This window comes from Coloeus monedula, assembly GCF_965178545.1.
Source record: "Coloeus monedula genome assembly, chromosome: 2".
NCBI classification, from domain to species: domain Eukaryota; kingdom Metazoa; phylum Chordata; class Aves; order Passeriformes; family Corvidae; genus Coloeus; species Coloeus monedula.
In genome coordinates this window covers 40,372,189-40,394,856 of record NC_138782.1, presented here as the reverse complement: position 1 = coordinate 40,394,856, position 22,668 = coordinate 40,372,189, and the positions used below count along the sequence as shown (strand labels likewise).

Here is a 22,668-nt window from a genome sequence, read left to right as displayed (position 1 = left end):
GAATATCCAGAACTATATAGAATTCGATGTGTGGATTGTGTCTTGCTGCCATACTTTCCACCACTATGATCCTCATCTTTACCTTAGCAAAGTGATGCCAAGCAATCTGAGAAAAAAAAACCAGGTCCCACAAAAGAAGAAAGTGCCTTCACATTTCCCAGTATCCAGTAGAAATTATTGAGACTGATTTGGTAATCCATCCAAATCAAGGTTGTTTTAATAGCCATGGCAAGGGGAGCACAGCATGGGAGAATGATTAACTTAATCCTCCTACCTTGTTTGTTTGATGCTGCCTCACTCCAGTGTGAGTCAATAAAACTTTGTGCACTGACACACAACTTCCAGCACCTGCCAGCTGGGCCAAAATGGGGATTAGCAAAGCTGCCTTTCTCTTTCTTTTCTTGCTCAGCTCAGGTAAGAGTCCTTTGCCTTCTGCTTGTCTAGGTGAGACTGGGGCCAAACACTAGCAAGCTCTATGTGTTGAAGGTAGATCCCTAAGCCAATGCATCACTCATTTCCTGCACAATGGCAGATTTGGGCCTTGCAGGTCAGAAAGAGTTGCTGTAGAATGAAGTGAGAGCTGTGTTGTTCCACAGTCGTGTTCATCAGTGACACCAGAAGAGCAGCAGCTTTGGTGTCTGCATGGGCAACTCCTGGCTCCCGGCAAACATCTCCCATGTCCAGAGATGGGGGCACCTTTGGGAAGCAGCCTGTCAAAGGCTTGTACAAAACCCATAGCAGTCAGTGAGAAGTCATCTCTGATTTCAGCAGGCTTTGGATCAAATGCTAAAGGTAAAGCTGTGCTTACTGCCAAGCATTGTTAAGCACAGTGGTACTGATCTTCGTCCTTTATGACAGGAGTTTTAAAGCTTTGCAATGGAATATTTAAAACAAAATTTTAAATGAACAGGTTCCCTTATATTCCAGAAATTTCACATTCTGTTTTCAAACACTTATAATAAAATGTTCTCCTTTGTTTTCCTGACAGCAGTAGGTAGAAATTTACTCTTCAGTAACCTAGATCACCTTTTCCAGGAATATGTTCAGAACTCTTTTTTACAATTCCAAAAGAAGATAGGTATTCCACTAAAGGTAATATATTAATTTTAAGCTTATCTACAAATTCTGTAAATCAATATTCCATGTGCAGTATACATTTCAATCAGATGTCAATCAGATACCATACTCTCTTGTACTTTGAAATTACATATAGTTGCATGGCACTTAAATGACTTTTAAAATGTACTGATAAATATATATCAGTACAGTTTTTATGAGTTTTTAATAGTTCAGACACTTAAATTCAGAATACTAGGGACATATCATTGGATGATTGTGCCAGGTTATAAAAGACAACTAAGGAAGTGGGGGGTTTATTTGTTCATTGTTATCAAGTTTAGCTGACTTGCTTGAAAGTGATGATCTACAGCTGCCTTAAAAACCAATTTTTATGTCTTCTGGGTTAGTATTGGTCAAATCTGGAAAGATGCATGTATGAAAGAAGAAATTAGTTTGTTCACATATATTTAAATATTCTGTTGAATTATCATGTGCACTGTCTGGGTTTATAAAGATTTTAGTCAGACTAATACATTTCCCTGATGCATTTTAAATCTTTCATATTTTTTTCTTAAGTTTATACTTTGCAGCGTTTTTCATGCAACCTTTTCCTTTCTATTATCTAAGCTTCTGCCAATCTGTGTTGCCTTTTACTTTATGCATGTCATCCAAAATCCCATGTAATCATTCTTAAACCAACTGTAATAATTTTTTTTTCTTATAGTCACTGAAAAGGAATAGTATCCAAAGTAGTGCTCTTTGAAGAAACACAGAGTTTTAAGATGAGTCAATAAAGTCTGGAAAGGAGTATTTTCCTGTCCTGGTCCCCTGGAACAGTGACCTCAGTTAACTTAGGAAAAAATTCAGGAAAGGAAGCACTTGTTCACTGAATCCATCAGGAGAAATTAGTAGTCTAGACTATTGGTGCACTACATAGACCTGCTGTAACAGCAGGATTAGATATGGGAAGCCTCAGTGTCAGGGATTTCTTAAGACATGTGGGTTTTATAGCATTGAGCCAACTCAGCAAAAAGACACAGAAAATGCCCTCAGCCAATTAATAATCTTACTTTCACTAGCGGCCCAAATACCTTTTATTTTGTGTGAATCTGTGTCATATGGAGGTAGATCATGAATGGCCCATATGTCATTGAAATTAGTAACACTGGAGAGATGCTGCAGTGAATTCAGCCCTAATACGAATGCATAAATGAAAGATTCACAACATTACCTGTACAAAATTATGAACTTCCTGCATCTGTCAATAATAATCTAGATCGAAAAAATGAAATAATTAAACCATATCACTTGTGCAACATTGTAACCTGATGCTGGAGATGGAAAAAAACTCTTGTAGAAATTAGGAACAGAAACATAGAATCTTTATAGACATAAAAAGAAAAAAGTCAATTAGATGGCAAATTCCATCGTGAGCAACAGTATTTTAGAGGTGTGTTAAATGTATTAGCAGGTACATCATATAAATCTTGTGCACATGCAGTTTTCAGATATAATAACACTAATTGATTTACTAATTTAAAATCTTGGGTTAATTTGTTGCAACAGAGATGTAGCCTGACAATTTCATTACTAAGTCTGCTCAACCCATTACAATAAAACAATGGTGGCCACTGTAAAAGGCTATACAGTAACTTTCTGATTGAGGTTTCTTGCTCTAGGGCAGGACATTTTGGGACAAACAACTAGGCAGTGACCAATAAAACTATAGGGATTGCACAACCCACATGACAGGCCATAATCTCACATCCACCTCATTCATGCTTCTCCAAAACTTTGATACGGGTATCACTTCCCTTCATCTTTCTCTAATCAGTGTTGACACCACTTAACCTCTCTCTCTGTTCCCCCTCACTCTTGTTTCACATTTCTTGTTTTTACCTTCAAACTCCTGCATAACTCTAATCAGAACTGCCTCTACATCTTTCTTCTGCTGCTTTTCTCCCATGACATGTTGCAGTCATTCAGCTCTGATTGTGTCAGGAGACAGAAATCACCTCAGAGTTCATCATCTTTTAACCAGAATTATGCAAAATAAATTGTGTCTTCACCTGTCCGAGCTACATGGAAAATGGGACTGAAATCCACAAATCTTCTTAACTGCAGAATTTTCATTTGTAATGTCTGATTCCTTTCCTTTCCTTTCCTTCCAGTGAAAGGAGATATACTGGATGACTATTTAAGAACAGATGGTGTTTGGATACTTACTCGAAATAAACAGTTTTACAAGACAAATAATGAAAAAGAATGTGCAGAGAAATGTGAAGCAGAAAGAAATTTAACCTGCAGGTAATTTCTGTTGAATCTTAAACCGGTGCCATTGTGTGTGTCTGTGTATCAATGATATGTTCCTACTGTTGCTCAGAACCAACATCCCCACTCTGCTGCAGCTCTGCCTACAGCAGTGTCTCCCATGCCTATGCCTTTAGCTTGTGACTTATCTCCACTCATGAATTACCACAAGATCAAGTAAAGAGTGGATTTACAATGTACTACTCATTTTATAGTAAATGTTCAAGCTCCTGTTTTTATCCAACGTTACACAGAGAACTGCTTGAGCCTCTTTAGCTGGATGCTGCTTTGTTTCACAAGAGTGAAATGTTTCTAATCCATTGTAGGGACAGACACTAGCCTGAGCAGCTAGGATGCTGCTGATAATGTTTTGCCAATGCAGTTTCTAGTTGCCCACACAATAACTTATTCACGTAGTCATATATCCTGAATAAGTGAGCCATTTGAGAGTAGTAGATAACACTAACCTCTTACTCAGTGTCTAAAGTACTGAGTGCAGTATCTGAAAGATAAAAATGAATAGCAGTGCTACCATATTAATAATTTATAGAAAAATAATTATGAGTTGTATAATTTGAATTGCGTTTAAAATATTGCTTCCTATGTCAATATTGCTTCCTTCTCAATTTCAACAGGGCTTTCCTATTCACCAGGAAAAAGCTAGAGTGTTTAACACTGGCTGAAAATGCTAAAATGACAGTGATGTTCACCAGCACGGACACAGTTCTTTATGAGAAGAGAAGTATGTGTACAGTAAGATGCTACATATTTACTCATCAAGCCTATTCTAATGGCATCCATCTGTTCTCTGCTGCAGTGCTGGAGCAAATTCCTGTACAGGGCAGAAAACTAACAGAGAATTTGGGGGCCAAACAGGAAGAAGCCACATTACTAAAAATGCTGTTCAAGAAGGAACAAATACCAAGGCCTAGATTCATGGTGGTCTCCATGTGCCATTTGAACTCAGAAGTTACTTGTTGTCTTCCTTCCAAACCCAGTTACACAGCCTTCACCTCCTCTCCCTGGGTGTTAGATATGTCCACATTTATTATTTAGACAGGCTAAAACAATTTAGGAGGAACCTGGCAACATCAGAAAGTCCATGGGCAAGGCTATTGACCAGCCATGGACATGCTGGGACCTGGGTCTCACTTTTGAAGCAGCAGTGACTAGACTTTTGGTCCCTCCAGAAGTACCATGACAAACCAGGCAGCAGCTTCCTTTTAGCAAGACAAACAGCACAGACATTTGTAGTCCCAGCCACAAACTGTGATGGCAGTAACTATTGCAAGGTGTTCCAGCAAGGCTCAGTTTCTTCTATCACACTGCTCTCCTGTCCTTGCTCTAACATTTCCATTTTATTTTTTGAGGTTTAGGGAGACTCCTCTTGTGCAAGCAAGAAAGGGGAAAAGGAAGGGGAAATCAAGATCACTGCCCTGAATATCTGGAGATTTTTCAGTGTCTGTTGCCAATAAAAGCACCATCAATAAGATCTGCATTCTCTCTGCCTTGGAATCCAACTAGAAAAATACCTGGGATAGTCTGAGGCTAAGATGAATCAAAGATTTGGGGGCCACTTATGTGACAAGTGTATTTTGATAACTAAATATTTTTGGCTTAAAGGGATGGTTGGATGACACCCACACTGCAAATGTGCTTACAAACAATGCCTTTCAAAGAATCTCCAGCTGCTGGTGAAAGACATTCCTATTTATCCCGGTATTACAATAGTATAAGCATGTATTTTTTGCATGTCAAAACCAGCTGTGATTTGATATAGCTGATCTCTTGACTTGATTTTGTTAGCTTTATCGCAATGCTTCAGAAATTTTTCTCATTAGATGCCTAGTAGTTGTAACCAATTTCTTTTAAAATACATTATAGAATCATAATGTTTGCAGGCGCAAGAGGTTCAAAACATGAGTAAAACATGTTTCAGCATGTACAGATGAGCTTCAGTTATATCTGCAGATTTTCAGTACCAGGAATGAATGTTGTAACACCTCTGAATTAACAAATTTGATTCCATTTCAGTTTACCTTATGCAGTGTAAAAGAGGGATTGGGACAGACTACAGAGGAACAGAAGCCAAGACTCAGAGGGGTATTCCATGCCAGAAGTGGGCAGAAAAAATACCCCACAAACCAAAGTATGCCTATTTTCATTTCTTTATGCTGTTCTGAACCTCTTCCAAGCTTCTTCATCTTCATATATATACACAGATTTACAGCGCAAGTTATCAAATCCTGTTGTCAGGTGACTTTTTAAAACAGCTTTATCTTCATCTGTATTGTTACTTTTGACTCCACTGGCAGAGAACTGCAATGATCTGGATAAGGAAAGGATGCATTGTCAGCTAGGGAAGTTGGGTCTAAATGTGAGGTGTCTTAAGCAGATTAAATGCTCCTTCTCTCAAAACTATGAAGATTTTGCTATTGGTGACAGGGGGGGTCATAATTGCTCTGCTCTGTATAAGGAGGTATCTGTCCACCTCTACGGCCCCTCTACCTGCCATACAGATAGTCAAAAAAAACCAAAACATCGAGAAGAGTATCCAAGGGTCAAATGGACCTGACTAGGTAGAGTTTTCTCAGGGCTGTTTGTCACTGGGCTCCCTGAAGCAAGTGGGGAAGCAGAGGTCCTGTTTCCTCTGATTTATGTTGAAAATTATTTTTGTTGTTATTCTAATGAAACTTGAATACACTTGCTCAGATAGTTTAAAAGTAATTTGGTCTTGTCTGGGAAGATTACTGTAGGAAGAAGCCTAGCACCACTTGCTTCAGATCTCTGTGTGACCTGGTTGTGTTTGGTGAATAGTCTCTAGAAATATATAACTTTTAAAGTAGCTCCATTAAGACAAACACAATAGAGCCACAGGTTGTCCCTACAGCTGGATGCATGTAATTAATGACAACAACTGTCCTTTGAGACTGTCATCGTCCTTGCAGGCTGTAAGCTTGCTCCTTATTGGCAACTGGGACCCAGGGAGAAAGCTACTAATAATGGTAGCTATGGCATGTTTTTTCAGTTTTCATTTATGGCTTACAATGGGGAATCTGTTTCTCTCATTTTACTGTGAATGAATAAAATTCACAGCTAGCTGTGCAAGTTGGACATTTCCCTTCTGTTCCACTAAAGTATGGGAATTAAAATAGAATTTTAATACTATTACAGGTATACACCCGAAAAACACCCCAATGCAGGGCTGGAGGAAAACTACTGCAGAAATCCTGATGGGGATGAAAGTGGACCTTGGTGTTACACAACAGATCCTGCTACAAGATTTGATTACTGTGCCATTCCAGAGTGTGAGGACCAGGTCACACACACTGGAGAAGGTATATTTACTTTCCAGAGAAGGGATGTTCAAGTAGGTAATATTATTCCTGCTACTTTTTGGTACTTTATTTTTACAGATTGTTTTCAAATTAGAATTTAAATCAAGCTGAACTTAAGAAGTTCTCAACTCAGAGGTGTTTTCCTAATTGGCTTGAATTATCAAAGTTCTTTGGTAATCATGGAAGAACTAAAATTTTCTAATCATTTGCTGATATAGTTTGCTTTAGATTCACCTGTCTTGTTACTTTACACTCTACTGGCAGAGAACTGCAATGATCTGGATAAGGAATATATTGCTCTTGTACCAGTAATTTATGTAATTGTAACAAGAGTAAAGATTGACCCAAGTGCTGTGTTACACACTGAATTCCTATTGCTAGCAGCACATACAGATACAAATTCCTCCCTGCAAGTGAAACATATCCCTAAAGCATTATTAATTTGGCCAGGCTGTAATGCAGAGTCTTCTGAATTCCTTTCATTGTTAGCCTGAGCAAACCCCACTTCTCCCTCCAGTGTAGTCTTCCACAAATAGGTTGGTGCATTCCTCACTTTGTTTTCCTTCTGCCTAGGACCTACAGGGGAGTGCATGCAGTGTAATGGCGAGGATTACCATGGACAAGTTTCAAGAACAGAGTCTGGACTTGAGTGCCAACGCTGGGATGCCCAAGAGCCTCATATGCATGGATTTACCCAGAAACAGTGAGTGATGCTCAGCACTGAGTTCATTCCCACAGAGCCTGGGAGACCCTGCCTGCAGTCAGCCTTGTTGCTACATCTGGCCATAGCTGACTCACGAGCTTCTCTTTCATTTTCAATGTGCAGCTATCCAGAGAAGGATCTGAAGATGAATTATTGCCGCAATCCTGATGGTGAACTTCAGCCCTGGTGTTTCACTACCAGCCCAAATAAACGCTGGGAATATTGCAACATTCCTCACTGCTGTGAGTCTGATTTCCTGAGATGACTCCAGAGGGTAGCTCTTCTCATTAAAATTATGCAGGGAGGGGAAAGACAAGAAACCACAGTTCTGAGTAACCTAAAAGTACCTCTGTGAAGCAGGAGAAGTGCACGTTAATAAGCAGAATCACTCATTAAATTTCTGTTATGTAAAACCAGGTATGGTCAGTGAGGATGCAGGTGTCACAAAGAGCAATAAGGCCAAAGATGTTATGGAAAACCATAATTTGCCTTTAACCACTACTTTTCAACTTACCTGGGAGGCAGGACATTCAGGTTAAATCAGGTGGTAGTTTACTGCTGATCTGCTAACTCACAGAAATCATCTGAATTGCCATGTGGCCACACTGTGATATTTTACCTGGGTCTGATCAGCACAGCCAGCACTTGCCTTTTCTTAGCAAGGGATGAATCCTGAGAAACAAGTTCACACCTCATGAGAGAAACCTGACATACCAGCGAGCTAGCTTAACTCATTAAGCAGAGACCACTAAATCTGGATGTTTCCAAGGCACTGAATTAAGAGATAACATTGCCAATTGTAGAAGTGGATTGTGCTTTGAGAAAAAAAATTTAGAAGTGTGTTTTTCCTCTCTAGAGCTTGCTTTCTTATGTATCTGCACTTGCCAGTGCTCTAAGCAGTGGGGTGTGTTTGCTAGATGTAGTTCTCTTCACCATGCTTAATTACAGGTGGCAGAATAACTATTTATAGACTTCTGTATGATAAATTGTGAACGTTACCAAAGCATTTCCATCCTGTGCCTAAAACTTAAAAGTTTAAGGAACACACCAACCTTTTAGGGTTATACTTATGTCTTTGGGAAATTCTGTATATTATAGGTATGTGCTGTAAATTCATTTTCCATTTGCCCTCTGCAGGTTCTATGTCTCTGATCATTACTCTTATTTTCTTTGCTGCTCCCCACATGGCAGACCATTTCACTTTCTTTCTTTTTTTCACTATTCCTTCTGCCTCTCTTTCCCAATTCACTGGCTCCAGAGGCTCAGCTCCAAGGTTGCTTTGCTTTCTCTCACAATTTCTTCCTGGCCCTTTCTGCCCTTCCATGCTACCTGTATTATATTACTGTACTCCATTTCACTTGGGTTTACAAGACTGTACAGGACTACTTACTGCCTTTCCTCTTCTGCTCTCGGGGGACAGCACGCACAGAGTCTGGCTCAACCCAGCAGAGTTATTTACTGGCTGCTGTAAAAGGGCAGACACAGGACATCCATCTGGCAGTCTGGAGGCTCATAAAAATGTACTCTTTGATTTTGACATGGCTTTTAACCAGATTAACCTCTGCTGAAAGAAAAAAAAAAAAGCATCTTCAACATTATATTTTCGAAAGCACTACTTATCAGTATTTTTCTCCCTTCCCCCTGTGCTCTCCCCTCTCCTTTTTTTCTTTTCCTGTTCCAGCTACACACCCACCAGTCTCTGGCCTAGACTCCCAGTGTCTTTCAGGGAAAGGAGAAGACTATCGAGGAAGGATATCCATCACCGAATCAGGAAATGCCTGTCAACACTGGAACACACAGTTTCCTCACAAACATGGTTGGATTCCTGACAGATACCCCTGCAAGTATGCTGAGTCTCATCATTGTAACAAATACCAAAGAACAGAGTTATTCCCTATGAATCCAAATGCAGAGGCAAGAGGAGCACAGGTTTTCCTCATTTATGTTATGTTGTACTCTCGCTGTTTGTCAGTGCTCATTACTCCTGTCCAAGTCTTGCTCTTCATTTTTTTCTGCCTCCCTGTTTATTCTCAGGTATTTTTCTCACCTGTCTCCTCCACATCCCACTGCAGAGCTATAAGTAGTTCACTACTTTTATATTAAAATTCCCTTGGCTGTGTTTTGGCACATTTTCAATGCATTACTCTTCTGGAAGAGTGATGCTCCAAGGACAACATACTCCAATACATCCTTGTGCTCCAAGGTCAGAGGAACTGGGTTTGCAGAGCATTAGCAATGTGCAGGAATAGCTGGGACTGACTGGCTTATAGCTCTGTAGTTTGATCCAGCAAGTTTTCCTAGGCACGTGAAACCCTGTCCATTATCACAGGGCAGAGAGCAGCGTGCACCAGTGCTCCTATCTACACACTTTCAGTCTGTCACATCCAGCCTTGCCTGGTTCTGACTGTAATCTCAGGGGTATCAGTGCCTTCTGTTTTGAAGTCAGCTGTTAACTGCTGCATCTTGGCCTCAACAATAAGAGCAGAAAGTGTAAGCATCGGAGAAGTTCTTCCTGTTATCTTCAGCATTTATACCGTAAAGTCGAAGATCATTGATTAATCCCAAAGCAGTGATGCATGGGTTAATCAATCTCCAGAAAGAATAAATACACCACTGAGCTGAATTCTGCATGCAGTAGTTGTTAATAGTCACGCACACAACTCTTCTGGATTTCTATGAATGGTATAAAGTCAGTGTTCCTGTTTCCTGTTTTAAGGGGCTTAGAGGAAAACTACTGTAGAAACCCTGATGGAGAGAAGAAGCCTTGGTGCTATACCACCAGCAGCAGCGTTAGATGGGAATATTGCACAATTCCTTCCTGTGACAGGACAGATCAAGGGATTGCTGGTATGGATAGTGGAGTGTACTTGTGATAAGGACTTTAAAACAGTGAAAGATTTATTGTTTTGTATTGTAAATGTATTAACTCTTTTTTTCAGTCACTTTGTCACTGTTAATGTTTGTCTGCCTGGCATGTTGCAAAATCTGCCAAATATTAAACTTTCAATGGTTAAGGAAATACAGTGATGGTTGCAAATCACTAGTTGACTCAACAGAAGAATTATAGAATGAAAGATATTTACGCTTTTATATTCCTTTTTTTCCCAAAGGCAGGCCAATTATAGCAAGTTCACTGAAAAATTAAAAGCAAGTTTAAACAGATGAAAAATTGCTAAATAAAATGAACTCCCATTTTTGGAAATTAGCAACAAAAATAGGATAGGAGCTTCCAAAGCAATAAAAATCACATTGAAACATTCATTCATTTAAGCACAAAAAATAAAAAGAAAGTCTTAGCACAACCAAAAGGATAATAGAGAGATTGAAGTTTAACATAATGTCTGAAAAATTTATCATGGGCACAATCACCAGTATCAAATCTTTGAGGATTTTTCAACTTTCTTGAAGTTGAACTTTCTTGAACTTTCTTATCTTTAATTCTAACATGTTCACATAAGCCAAAGTGAAACTGACTGGTGAACACCACCTTCACTGAACAACATCTAACATAACCAGTTAAAACTGTGAAAGTTTTCTCAGTGTATTTGGAAATGCCCTTCTGCTGCAGGTGTGATGATTTCACTGGATGCTGTCTGCATAAACAAGTCATTCATTTTTGTCATGCTGTGTGTTTGAGGCTTTCTTGTGCCTGCTCAGTAAGAACATAAAATTCTGATGCCAAAGACCAGTTTCTGTTGTTCGCCGCAGATGTGCCCGCACAAGTTCCCCAACCAGAGGAGTGCTACCGAGGCAAAGGCCAGAGTTATCGTGGCACAACTTCTGTCACTGCATCGGGAAAGAAGTGCCAGGCCTGGAACTCCATGTTCCCACACAGGCACATAAAAACCCCAGACAGATTCCCAGACGCGTATGTTTATCTCACTTTTTCTCGCTTTCTCTGGCAATAACTATTGCTGGTTATATTATCTTTGCACATCTATGATTTAAAACACTGATAGGGAATATGTCTATAAGAGTCAACTTTTCTAAGATACAGAAAGGTTTTCTGTTAGTCTCATGTTTAAGAATTGTGTTTTCTTGTTATCTAAATTCTGTAAGTAAATAAGATACAGCTGTGTCCCTTACTCTTAAATCTGATTGTCTGTAACCAACACCAGGAGACTTGTATCCAGAGACTGGGCATCTGCTGAAATATGTGTTTTGTTTATGAATTTGAGACTTTTTGTTGTGGCCTTTCTAATGATTTAATCTGGGGAGGACACAGCATTTATGATGCAAAACACGCAGTCAGATATATCATGCTTTAGAAATACCATCTAAGTGTTCTTTGCAGGTGGAAATGGGCACTCAGAATTGCATACGCTGAAATTTCCCCTTATCTGCTTCAGACTATCAAAACTGTACCAGCGCTGACTGAACCAGTGATAAGATAATCAACATCACTAATGTGCCAGTTTTTAGTAAGTGTAGGAAAGCAACAGGATTACAATTGTGAGGAAATACATCATGCTTGGTGTATTATAACTATAACCAGGAAGGGTGATACTTTTCTTTTTTTTTGCCCTTTTTATGATGTCATCCTAAATAATTTGAAATTTTCAGTTCTATTTTGGCATCAAAAAACTTCAGCATCCTCAGAGGGGATGATATCTTTCAAAAACATTTTAAAAAATTAAAATCAAGCTGTGAAAATGTGGAAATCATGTTCTGTCATATTCAGAGAAAAAGCATTTCAGTTCTTTTTTATTCTGAGACTGCTGTGAATCAGGACGGGGAAACACTGCAACTGTGAAAATTATTGAAGAGAGAAATTCTACTCCCCCGTGCCCCAGCAAGCACAGACATGGTAGTGGTCTCACTGAAGTCAGTAGAAACGGGGTCTGGGGAATATAAGAGGGAACCAATTGCATAAGCATCTATTTGCCATTCTTCTGAATGTGAGAACAAACCCTTTGACATTTAAAAAAAATTTTGGAAAAGCCTAAGTGCCCACCAATAGTATGAATCTTCCTCCATATTTATTACTAATTCACACATTCTCACAGTTGCGTATGCTTATACATGCATACTTAGAAATGAAAATAATTGCCATATGGGGCAATTATTTAGGTACTCAGTGCCTTGAAATACTACAGCCAGAATATAATAGTATATTATAAGCCAGTAAAAGAGTATAAGCCAGTAGTTGAATTATGTTTCCTTATGCATAAATATATTCAAGACTCCAATATGCATGTGAAATATAACTCTTCACTAGCATCACAGCCACGAATGTGTTTCCTGGTAATAGCATATCTGGCCATAAATAAAACCAATAATAAATGTATTTATTTGTACATAGTAGATGTACATAGTACATCTTTTTGTCAAGATAGCCCTATGCTTACTTTCAGTCTTACACAGCATGACTGTAGACTTTATTTGTGCAGGGATTTGAGGGACAACTATTGCAGAAACCCAGATGGTGACAGCAGCCCATGGTGTTTCACCACTGACCCCAACACGATATGGGAGTACTGCAGTCTCAAGAGGTGTGATGATCATACACAAGAGCCTGCACCAATGACTACCTTGCAATGATGGAACAAAACATTGGGCCAACTACACCAACCACATCTGGTAACAGCTGGCTATAAGTGTCACCTCCTGTAGAACCTGTGGGTAAAGGAAATAGCAATCCATTAAAATTACTCGAGTGTCTTGGTTTAACCACAGCCAGAAACTAAGCCAGAACCATGCAGCTGCTCACTCATTCCCCCATCCCTTCTTTGGTGGGGAGGAGAACTGAAAAAAAAAAAGAGTCATGAGATAAGAATGCTTTAATAATTGAAACAAAACTATGTATAATAACTATAATAATAATAAGAGCAGCAATAATAATTGTAATGAAAACATGAGAGAGGGATAAAACCCAAGGAACACAAGTGATGCAATACAAGTGAACAATACAATTGCTGACCAATGCCCAGCCTGTTCCTGAGCAGCAATTAGTGGCTCTGTCCAGTGTATGTAAAAAACATGTTTTTCTACAGTTGGAATATCCCTGTGGCCAGTCCAGGTCAGCTGTCCTGGCCTTGCTTCCACCCAGCTTCTTGTGCACCTCCTCACTGGCAGAGAATGGGAAACTGCAAAGTCCTTGAGTTAGAGTACACACTACTTAGCAACAACCAAAATACCAGTGTGTTATCAACATTATTCTCATACTAAACCTGAAACACAGCACTGTACCAGCTACTAAGAAGAAAATTAACTCTATCTAAGCCAAAACCAGGACACTGACTAGGCCTGCAACATAACAGTTACATCCCTCCTGCAGCTTTCAGATCTGTACTGCTGAATTTTGCAGCAAGCGCTCTTTAGTTAGTACGTGTCCTGTAGCCTATGTCATTTTACAGTGCATTCTGAAGGACGTCTTTTTAATTTACATGAACAAGAGGAAAACAAACAACATTTCTAGTATTTCTCTAGCCATGTGCTACTGAAATACAGAAATGTTATTATTATAGGAATTTTGCGTGTTTTCAGGGGGGTGATCTTTGCTTGTGTTGTTCACAGGCAGCTTTGTTTCACAAAATGAGGTAAATGAGGTTTTGCTCTGTCCTGTTTTGTTACTTCCTTAATTAATAGTCTACATTGGTCAAAGTGGTATGACATTTCTGAAATTATAGTCGAGCTTTGCATTGGTTACTTATTTTGCAAAGGAAGGTGGAAGGGTTGAACAAAAGATACATTCCTAAATTGAGTTGTGTGCTCTTCTTACTCACATGCAGCAGGAAAAAAGTACCTGTAGCAATGTCCTTGGAAGCAAAAGTTGCTCTTTCAGTCTAATGGGCTGCTGAAATAAGCTTCTCTCATCAAAGTGCTTACTGATACCAATTTAGTAAAAACCTTGAAATCATTCCAGATATTTGCAATATGTTACAGAAAATGTTTAGCCTGAAGTTCCTTCATATGAATACGTAATCATCCTGAATTTATGAATGGCAGTATCAAAAATAGTTAATTTTGTGGTGGATTTACTTTGGGAAGCACAGATAACTGTGAGGTAAGAATAATCTTTGAGTATAAGCAGGTCAATGCATATAATTTGGACTTTCAAGGCTCAGAAACAGTTTCAGAAGCTCAACAATTCTGCACGAAGCCCAAGAACTGAGGTATACACAGCATTTTTTTCTTAAGTCACACAGTCAACCAGACTAGCAGGCAAATTGTGTAGGGTAATATCCTACTCATACTAGCCCAGTGCTGTGAATACCCCACTCACCTGAAGCAAAACCTGTAATACACTGCCTGAACATAGAGACTGTGGGCAGTGCATTCATTGATAGAGTCAAAAATCATTGGACATAGGTATTTATATGCTGCATGCCTGGATTTTAAGGAACAGCATTAAAACAGTTTAATTATTTTTGTCCAGATCAAGTAGATCAGGGATGTGGAAAATTAGGAAACTTCCATTTTTTTATGTGTAATTGACCTTACAGTGATCTGGGGATGTACTCACATCCATGACTGGTGGATCTTCAGACCAAGAGCATGGCCTGGATGCTTAGAAACTACGTTTTTTTCCCCCAGTTCTTTTACTCTAGTGATGCCTTTTCCTGGTCTTAAAATCAAGACTCAAACACGGTTAGAAGGGGAAAAGGGGTTTTACCTCTGTATTTAAGGATCCTTAGGTGCACTACATCCAGGTCGAATGCACTGAAATGCACACGTCAATGCCCACCCACAAAAGATCTTGTATAACAATATAGGTCTTACTAATCAGCATATCTATCAAAAATTCCCCAATGAGAGGCTCCAGTGAGCCTCCCTTCCCCAGGAACCTTCCCCTGGATGTTCTATCTCAGTTAACAAAATGTGTTCTGGAGAGGACCTTGGTGTCTGGGGCTTTCTGATCCCTAACTACGAGGCTTCTAAGATGTTTAGTCTCCTAGCTTAACAAAATTAAGTCTAAGAATGTAGGCAAAAAGCACTAAGAATACAAAAAGCCATAAAAAGGTATATAAAAGGGGTATAAAAGAAAAGGCAAAAAAATCATCATGGCATCGCCAGCAGGTCTAATAAAACACTTTCTCAAGTCCTTGTGTCAGTCACATTTTGAGGCCTTTGGAGTTACAATATTATTCCTGCCAGTATTTTGCTGTTTGCATGCCTAGTGTCTCTATTACTAGAGGAATCACTTTATACTCTCTTTTCCTCCCTAGGCTGAAGTTGAAGGACCTCTGGTCTGCCAAGAGAAGGACATATTTGTCCAATATGGAGTCACTCTTGGAGACTGGACTGTACTCAGCCATCAAAGCCTGGTTTTGTCCGAATTCCTAGTTTTGTTTCTTGGATCAAGAATGCAATGGCTTCCCACTGAATCTGGATGCAGGCTAAGTTTTCTGGAAAGCAGTCCCTGTGTTAGAAACAACATTCCAAGCATGGTTTTACAAATTATGTAATAATTCATAGGAATCTTAAATAAATACCACTACTGGCTGAGTGTAAGTAGCTATTGCAAAGCAATAGGCAAGCTGACCAATTGCTACTGTCTGTCAGTGTCCATGTTGTACCTGTGTGAGTCAACCATGTTGCACGTGGCAGCAGCTATAAGGCTCCTACTCCACCCCTGTTACACCCCAAATACTTAAATAGGCACTAAACTGAAGGTTTCTCTACTCTAGTTGGTGCAAAGGGAAATCCCAACCAGATATTCTCAAGAGGTGAAAAATCACACAAAAGTTTACTGGCAAAAATATAGAAAATTAAGGGACTTTGGCAAAAGGACTGAATAGGACATCATATTCAACACAAAACCACTAATAGCATTACTGAACATTAATTTAGTATTTAGCATTTACTTTCACCCGGAAACCTTTAAACCTATGAGATGTGATGTTACCCACAAAGTTCCATGAAAAGAGAATTAGGATAAGAAAGACAGAGAGAAAGAAAGAAAGACAGACAGAACAGAGATAGAAAAACACACATAGAGCTACCAACTCCTAGGATTCCACCGTGGGTGAGATAGGAATTCCAGGAAACTGGCAGGGTCAAGGCCATGTGCTCACCTCGTGCTCCACCTTTTAAGCCCCTGGGCCTCCATGGGCCTTCCCCCTAAGGAGAGACTTCCAGTTGCTTGGCCAATCAGGGGCTGGGATACCACCACCCTCCCCCCCCCCCCCCCCCATTTGATTGATTGATTGATTGCTCTATCAGGGCTTGGGGGATCTGGGGGCAGGGTAGAGTGCTGCCTCACCTAGCAGCACACAAGCATTCCAAACACCCCAAAAAAGACACTAAACTTATCCAGTCTCTGACAACCACTCCATGTTTCAAGACATCAACTGGGACCACCACCCTGGGACCTTTCCTCTCCTGGTCCCATCTAGCAGACAGAGTAGAGAGGAAAGAAGAGGAAAGAATAATGGGAAATTGCTACACCAATAAAACCTAGCTAATATCTTTTTATGCAGTTCATTCCCCCCACCACCCTGTGAGTCGAAAATCTGCAGGACAATCAGGCTCTAGGGGGCGGGAATTCATGCAGCAGTCTTTCAGCACCCAAACAATCCAGCAGATCATCCAAGATGTCCTGTGTTCTTGGAGGCGGCACTCTCCTTCTGTGAGGTTTAGCATTCTCTAACAGATAATTTACACAACTATTTGTGATACTTGTTGGACTTGTAAGCTGAGTTCCAAAAAAATCTTGGGTGAATTCAAATTAGGCCACCTTGCCTTTTGGACTCCACAATCTTACACTTCCAGGTATCCCCACAACCCAAACAAACACCCATGTCCCTGATCACCACCCTTATCCCTCCCACCAACCAGGTTTCAGGGAGATTCCCAGAACCTGTACACAGGGAGAGAGAAAAGGTCAGTGGACATAATGGTGAGGTAAAGAAATTTAGCCAAATTAAATTTAAAAAAGAAATAGATTTTATTCCGCGGCCGAAAGACCGGTCACACAGAAAGCCACGATTGAGAAAAGCAGCCCCGAGCCCGGGGTCGGAGCTGGGTGAACACGCATAGATCTGATCTCTATCGCATCAGAGCTCCCAAGTTCACGACTGCTGCTTTGGCTGGTTCCTTCTTATACAGGTTTTGGGCAGAGTCCGAATCAATTCTGTTTTTCTCGCAATTTAGCATATTCATGATGTTTTCTTGTCCCGAAGTTGGGCTGCACAAAGCCTTTCCTGGGTATGATGAATTGTCCATCCTGGGTGATGAATGGGCCATTTCTGATGATGAATAGGCCATCTCTGGTTCCTGGAACAGTTATTTTTAGTTCCCGGAATGTCCAACTCCTTATCAGCTGAGATGTAGATATCAGAAGATAGCGATCAAGCCATCATAGTGTTAATGTCCCGGTGATAAGATCCAACCACACCTGGGGTGGAATCCTCACCTATTGATTACATCTGTGCTGAAAAAACTTCTTGTTCAACTGCTCTAGTGTTGTGAAATTTTCCTCTCAGCCAGGTTTGGGGGGGGTGGGGGGGGGTTGAAACTGTCTGCATGGCTTTATTACATTTCAGTTTTATACATAATAGCACGAATTACATACTTTATTTATAACATTGGGAAACGACATACAGTACAATTCTACTCATTAAAATGATCTGGATTGCCTCAGGGGTGGGAGTCAAAGATAAAATAACACTCATTCATTCCAAACTCCTCAGCACATCATTTTTAGGGTCATGATTTCAGACCAAAAACCTTTTCAACTTAACCAAACCCTTCAGTGGTTCTCTGACATAAATTTTTCTTTTAATCCTTCCCTGTCTACAGCTGGAAAGAACTTTGCAGCTGCCTCTTCAGCACCACAATTACACTTCACACATTCCTTACTACATTCACACATTGCATTACTACACACACTTCCCTTGGTAATATTATGCTTTACCCTGAAGAGATAGGAAGAGGTACACAGATTAGTTTCAATAATGAGTTCCCAAAACTAAATTGAGGGAGGAACCTTTTCCACCCACTGTGTCAACCAGTGAGAAAATACAACTATCTTAAAATGCTGCAGGCAAACCTATATAAACGTATATGAACATAGCAATAAGAGTCAGAAATAAGATAATTACTAATGAAGTTATCCAGTACTTTAAAAATACAGACGAGTACTCTCAGTATTATGTAAGCAAACAAGTTGGAGTAGCCAGCCATATTGTGAGACCTTTTCATTTTATACAACATGGTTTTGAATGGAACGAGGTATTTTGCAACTATACAGCTCCAGGGACACTGGAACTTGAAAAGGCATTGCAAGGGCACCATGGCAGGGTGCCAACATTGCCAGCTCCACACATTCTAAGTTGTGCCACCCATGGTGATGAGGACCACTGCTACAGTGTCCATCTGACATTAGAGTTTGGGTTAGGGTTGAGACAGTAAAAGAACTTCCAGCTCCAGGGACACTGGGGCTAGAGAAGGCATTGCAAGGCCATCACAGCAGGGTACCGAGACTGCTCACTCTACACTCTTTTCATCCGTTCTATAGTTATATCACGGACACCGACATGTACGGAGTTAAACTGAAGTTCCTTTACTCTTGTAAGCGCAAAGACATTTCCCAACCAGATTTTCTCAAGAGTTCACAAATACACAAAAGCTTACTGGCAAAAACTCAGAAAATTAAGGAACTTTGGCAAAATATTAAACACAACACCAAATTCAATATAAAGCAATTATACCTTAGCAGAAATGCAGCATTAATTTAGTATTAACTTAGCATAAACTTAGCCCATTCAACCTAGAAACCTTTAAACCATAAGATAGTTTGTTTCCTAAAAATGTTCCATGAAAGAAGATTAGAACATGAAGAAAGAAAGAGAAAGACAGAATGCCAGAAGAGATATGGAAAAAACACACATATAACTACCACCTCCTGTCTCCCCAGGCAGAAACTAAGAGAAGGCAGGGTCCAGACAATGGCCTCCTCCTGCACAGCCTCTTTTAAATCCTTGGTCCTTTGTAGGCCGTCCTATTAGGCAGGACTTCCAGTCCCTTGGCCAGTCAGGAGCTGGGTTAGCTCCTCCCCCAGTGTGTGATTGATTGTTTGATTGATTGCTTGATTGATTGCTTGATTGATTGCTTGATTGATTGATTGACAGCTCAGCCAGGCTGGGGGTCCGGGGGCAGGGCACTGCGTCACCAGAAGCAAGGCTTGACCCCTTCCCACCACACACGCGCTGGCATTGGTTTGAGACACTAAACTCACCCAGTCTCTAACAGCCACCCCATATCTCGAGACAATCGACTGGAACCACTGCACTGGGACCTTTCCTCTCCTGCTCCGATCTAGTAGATAGAGCAGAAAGGAAAGAAGAGGAAAGCATGCTGCAACTCCTATAGTGGGCAGCTGCTCTTCATAAATCTAGTTAATATCCCTTTATGCAGTTCATTCCCCCAGCAATTCAAGAGTCCAAAAATTGCAGGACAATCAGGCTCTGGCGGGGGGGAGAATTCATGCAGCAGTCTTTCAGCACCCAAAGAGTCCAGCAGATCATCCATGATTTCCAGTGTGTTTTTGGAGGCGGCACCTTCCTTCTGTGAAGTTTAACATTCTCTAACATTAGATAATTTACACAACTATTTTTGATATTTGGACTTTAAGCCAGGCTCCAAGATAGCTTGGTGACTTCAATTTAGGCTGCCTTGCCTTTTGGAGTCCATAATCTTACATGTCCAGGTATCCCCACAACCCAAACAAATATCATATAAACATGTATGAATATAAACATAGTAATAACAAAAGTCAAAACTGTGACAATTATTAATGAAATTTATCTTACCTAGTGTTTAATAATATCGATGAGTATTCTCAGTATTATGTAGGCAAAACGAGTTGGAGTAGCCAGCCATCCTTTGAGACATTTTCACTTTTAATTTGTTAAATAACCAATTATCAATGTGATGTTAGAGTGGTCCTCAGTGAAAAAGACATCCCTCTCTTTTACTTACTTACTTATTCTCTTGGCATGTGAAGCCATACTTGCTATTATAATTCATACAAGCTCTTGCTGGGACAGCTGACTAACCCAGGGACAAACAACAGTGTTGGTATACTGGGAACACTGCCCTGGAAATGCAAAACTTTACAATAAAATACATTAAATAGTTCATGTCTTTGTATTTTGTTGCAGCTTCCAGTGCGGTTCCTCTGTGTTCTTCTTTGCTTACAGCTGACTTTATTCACATCTGGACATATACCCAGTCTCTTGGCTGGAGAGGGTGTAGTAAAACAACAAACTTGCAAAATGATGAAAGCATTTTTCCTGGAGCAGCAGTTCCGCCACTGGCCTCGAGTGGCAGGTAAGGTTTAAATTCACTGCCACCAGAAGGAGGCAGTGCACAAGTATTATGCAACGTTTCATTGAAAATAGAGGGAAACTAAATGTCCCTGTATTTTCGGTGAGTTTTGGAGGTTGTTCGAATTTGCCCCCTACTCCCAGTTCACCTTTTGGGGGTGGTTCTGAGAGTTTTTTGTCTCAGGCCTGATTTTAAATTTTGGAATTAATAACAATAATTTGGGAGAAGGCCAACAGGCTATCAGCTCCTCCTTGGGCATTGTTAGGAAGCCTGCCACTTCCCACATTGTCCCAGTATTTTTATCACATGTTGGAGGGGGAAGAGGGATCAGTTCTCCACCCTCTAACAAGTTTAAACTTTTCATGCAACAGTATGAAACAGTATGGCTAAAAGATTAGACTCCTTTATCATATGCTTTCTCTTCAGAAAGCTTTATTTCATTTCCCCAGTAAAATTTTCAAGAGTCTCTGTCCTTTGTAATTTAACTAGTTCTGTTGCAGGGTGTGGTATTATCACCTTCAGCTCTGTGTTTTGATACACTAATTCCTTAACAAAAGGACAGGGCTGAGTGTGAGTGTCCGAGGGCACATAATGATAATAAAACCAATAATGATAAATCAACCACATGCTAAAACATTCCTATGTGCTGTTTGAATGAAAATGGCTTGGAGAGTGGCTATGGACACCTAAAATGTTACTGGGCATAGAAGCTTTGACCACCCCAAACTGGACAGTAACATCGAGCTTCACATGGCACCTCACAGTGAGAGCCACTGAGTAATAATGGCAAAGTGACAACAGTTCATGGCAGAAGCGATGGTGTTCCTTCACATGTGAAATATTTGCATCCAATGCCATCCCTGACACATCCTGATGGCAATGGGGTTGCTCAAATCCAAACTCATGTCCTGAAGCCAGGGAAGTCACAGAAGTTGCAGCAGAAAGGACAGCCGGGTCCATGCAGTCTCGGGGTTGCTGCACTGTGCTGGAAGGAGAGGCAGGCAGGCTGCACAATACTGAGGGGTTGCAGCATAAAACAACAAAATGGGAGCAAGTTAGCACCGAGAGGTAGTAATCACCAGCTCTAGTAGCTGGCTGGATAATCAGAGGTAACTGTTCATGTGGGAGAACTTAGTAAATATTTCATTTTGAACACTGTTGACTTCCTGAATGTAGAGGCCTTGGGAGTGTTTCACGTGCTTTTTGCCATGGGGACTGGATTCATAAACATTGGCAAATAACTGAAAGCACATACATGAGTCACTACTGAGGCACATTACAAATTTTTGATTTAACAACATTTTGATTTAGGAAACCCACAGGGTTATTGTGGATTTTATGCAGTGTGAATGCTTCTTTTACTATGTACTTGCCTGGGAACATAAGTTGTCAACAGCTAGAAAAAAAAAAATCCAGAAAGCTGTGCTTCATTTTTGTTCCTCTTACTCCTGTAATTCTCTCTTTTATTTATAAAGCCTTCCGCTGATGTATTTTACTTGGAAGCTTAATAATAGAGACAGCATAGTGGAAAAGAATCTTTAATTAGAGACTTCTGAGAGGCAGAACAAAGTAAAAGAAGGATGAATATCAGTCTTTGTTGACTGGAAGCAAATAAAACATTGGTGACAGTCTCCCTGCCACTGTTCTGCCACTCGTGGAATCAAGGAGAATAGTCCTTAGTGAAGTACATGTTTTTGTTGAAAATGTAAAAGGCAAAATACTGAGCATAGTGCCTAATATGTCAGTGATTCACTTTCCTGTTTTATGTATGTATTCTTTATTCCATACTGCTCTTCTGCTCACTTTCCTCCCACCTAATACTCCTTAGGCTTTTGAAAGGAATGAGATAGATTTGTCTTTAGAAACAAACTGGGGGTCTGCTGGTAGGTAAAGATAGGTACTGAGAGACAGAAGAAGAAATGGGAAGAACCATAAATTCCATAGGGAAAGAAAAAGGGTGGGTATACATAAGAAGGGGGTCTGTAT

At 40.2% G+C, this 22,668-nt stretch overlaps 1 pseudogene across 1 annotated transcript; it reads left to right on the top strand.

Annotated features, from left to right (window-relative positions):
- The first annotated feature begins 365 nt into the window (after positions 1-365).
- Positions 366-15,736, top strand: LOC309570108 (plasminogen-like; annotated as a pseudogene). Its single transcript has 13 exons — positions 366-414; positions 3,231-3,366; positions 4,005-4,111; positions 5,404-5,518; positions 6,544-6,707; positions 7,281-7,410; positions 7,534-7,652; positions 9,092-9,254; positions 10,127-10,257; positions 11,119-11,278; positions 12,801-12,990; positions 14,325-14,416; positions 15,579-15,736. The product of its transcript is annotated as a plasminogen-like (transcript).
- The last annotated feature ends 6,932 nt before the right edge of the window (positions 15,737-22,668 follow it).